This window comes from Aphelocoma coerulescens, chromosome 5, assembly GCF_041296385.1.
Source record: "Aphelocoma coerulescens isolate FSJ_1873_10779 chromosome 5, UR_Acoe_1.0, whole genome shotgun sequence".
Taxonomy (NCBI): domain Eukaryota; kingdom Metazoa; phylum Chordata; class Aves; order Passeriformes; family Corvidae; genus Aphelocoma; species Aphelocoma coerulescens.
The window spans coordinates 59,817,170-59,820,215 of NC_091019.1; the positions used below are offsets into that span (position 1 = coordinate 59,817,170).

Consider the following 3,046-nt stretch of genomic DNA (forward strand, 5'->3'; position numbering starts at 1 on the left):
TTGTGTCCGGCCAGCAAAGCACGATAAGAAATAATTAGTGATTAAATTGCAACCTTTTATCTTGGTAAATGACAGTTACTTCCTCGTAGGCTGCCTAGGTTGACAGCGAGTGTTCAGGACAAGCTGAACAAATCTGTTTGCTTTGATCCTGAATAAAAACCTGGGAGAAGCTTCCCAGTCCTAAGGCAAGGCAGGGTGGAAGGCTCCGTCGGCTTTGGCTCTGCAGCCTCTGGGAGCCTCCAGCGAGAACTTTTGCTGGAAATGGATGCATCCATCCGACCACCTCCTTGTCCGGGGCCGCACAGCAGCAGAGGGCAGTAGCTCAACATGATGCTTCCTCCACTGCAGACGGCTTCCCTTCGGCTCACAGCATCCTTTCCTGCAGGTTTTTGCAGCCTCCGGGTAGCTGCGCATGCTATTAACATCAATCATGCCTTTTTAAATAAAGCTGGGAGTCCTCTGCAGGGAAGGAGGAGGGCTTGCCTGCTCCCCCAGCCTCTTACAAGGCGCCCACGGGCAGCACCGAGTGCCTGCAGCTGACTCACTGCCTGCCTCGGTGCCTCCCCATCAGCCCGGGAGGTGGAGGTGGCACAGGGGAATTAAGGCGCTGTGTGGGATGTGTAGGTGGCGCAAGCACTCTGGGAACTGAGACTGAAGAATCGGGCTGGCTGTTGTTGCTCGTTAGGCTCTCCTCTGCAATGGATTTGGGTCCCACAGAAGAGGCCAGCAGTCTCTCTGGATGGTGCAAGTAAGGCTTTCAGCAATACCTGCGCGGTGCCCGTGAGTGCTTGGTCAGCGCAGGCTAATGCAGGGTCCTGGATGTCAGTCTTTGGGAATAAAAGCAATTTCTATCCTATTGAAGGGTGGATTCTGATCTAGTACAGAGCACCCAGACCTTGCCTCAGCAGCATAAAAAACCTTCCTATTTGCAGTTTTCTTCCTTGTGGCTACGACAGAGTGACCCTGAGGCCAAAGACACACAGGACGCAGCCTCCTCTAGCAAAACAGGCAGAGGCACAAAAATACGATTCCCTCTAACAGCCTCAAAAGCCTCTTCAGAAGCTTCAGAAACCCCAGCAAAGTGAAGGGAAATAAATCATGGAAACCTGTGATGAACCGCACCCTGAAAATACCAACGCACACACTGCTGGGGCAGAGAGCAATAAACCCAGCGCACAAGCAGCAACACGGCAGGAGGGTGCTCAGAGCCACATTTTACACAATCCAGCGCAGGTATGCGAGTTATTGCCTGGTGCCCTCCTGCCTCACCGGGACGCGGCCCGAGAGCTGCACAAACACGCTCGCCGAGCTGCAGGTTATATCTTTACCTGCTTTGGCAAGCTCGGCTCAGCCATCAGCCGAGCGAGAGCTGCGCCTCACCGCAGGTCCCGGAGCCGCAGCTGGCGCGGCAGCGCTGCTCCGCGTGTGCCGGCGCGTTTCCCGGCGCGGGCAGGCTTCCCAAGGCAGCTCCGGGAGCCGGGGCTCACCCCTACCCTCCTTGGCTCCGGCGAGGCCACGCTGCAGGAGGGAGCTGGCTGCTGTCTTGTACAGCAGAGAGTCATGAAGGGGCACGGGAGTCTCCAGCACAAAGCAAATCTGCTGGAGCAGCGTGTTTCCCTGGCCTCTGCAGTGCCTGGATGCCCTCCAGACCCAAGCAGACCCCAAGAAGGGCTGGCACTTGCTGACCCCACTATTTTGTGGAATCATAGAGTCATTAAGCCTGGAAAAGACCTCTGAGATCATTGAGGCCAACCATTAGCCCAGCACTACCAAGCCCGCCACTAAACTATGTCTCTAAGCACCACATCTAGATATTTTTTGAACACTTCCAAGGGTGGTTTTTTCTTGCAGGGCTGGAGAAATCACAGGCCTTGCTTGCTGCAGCCTCCCGGCTTTTCTGTGTCTGCAAATGTCTTTACTGTGTGCCCTGAGACTGGTCTGCACACTGGACCTATAACCTTGCACCAGGGCTTGCTCCTTCCTGCCCACTGCCATCCAGGGAGCAAACACAGCAGGAAGGAGAAGACCATCACTGGAAGCTGGAGTGCTTCCTTCTCACTGCCACAGGGGAACACCCAGCATCAGCACCATCCCAGACCTCCTTGCTCTGCAATCCCCTCTTCAGGCAGGTCCAGACTCTTTGCACCCAGATTTTTTGGCTGCACACTTTGTGTACCACATGCAGAAACCTAAAGGGAGTCACCTGGAGTAGCGTTTCATACAAGACCCTCAGAGTGTTCAGGCTGGATCAGATTTGTAAGGCTATCAGGACATTAAAAATCAGTACATTTCCCATCTACTTTCTTCACTTCTGTGGAAATAGAAGGTCCACACAGCACCTTAAGGTTCCAGACACAGTTTAAGTATCATCAGGATTTGTTAAAGGACTTTTTTTTTGCAGTGTCTGAACCACCAGAAGTAAATGTCAGCCTCATTGTCTCAAGGATTTTTTTGTGCACTCCTTGGGCCCTGGCATGAACAATGCTCAGCTCTGGACACCCAGCCTTAATTCATTGAAATCAATAACAAGATTTAGGATGACCCCGGGCAACATCTTCCTCCTTTACAGGAGGATGTCACAGCTCTATCCTGTGCAGAGAGCCGCCAAGGTGAAGCAATGTGACCAAGATCATGCAGCAGGTCAGCAGCAGAGGATCCAGTTCCTTTGTACCACACTGAAAAATGTCCCCAGACTGGGGGATTGATGCCACCAGAGTATTTCAGAGCCTCACACGGTTGAAGAAGAGACAGAAGTCTTGTAGAGACAAGAATGAAGAATCAAAGCATGACGTGAGAATGAGGCAGGAAGAGATCACTTGCTGGATGGTTCGGAAGCTCTTAGAGTTGAGGTCTGGCTCTTGATTTCTGGTCTGAGGCTTGGAGACTTGAATCTCCATAAGGTGGTCTTATGGTGATGACTTCAAGGACAGTTTTGGAAGAGAAAACCAGCAATCCCAGTTGCCATCAGTGCTTACTGGAGCTGGAGAAGGCACGGACAATGAAGATTTAAAAAGGAGGATTTGCAATTAACTGGCTGTTAATAATC

The 3,046-nt window shown here is 52.3% G+C and overlaps 1 long non-coding RNA gene across 1 annotated transcript; it reads left to right on the plus strand.

Moving 5' to 3' along the window:
• Positions 1-484: 484 nt before the first annotated feature.
• LOC138110884 (uncharacterized) lies at positions 485-2,497 on the plus strand. Its single transcript, XR_011151140.1, has 3 exons — positions 485-748; positions 933-1,233; positions 1,852-2,497. It is a non-coding gene; the product is annotated as an uncharacterized lncRNA (long non-coding RNA).
• Positions 2,498-3,046: the final 549 nt, after the last annotated feature.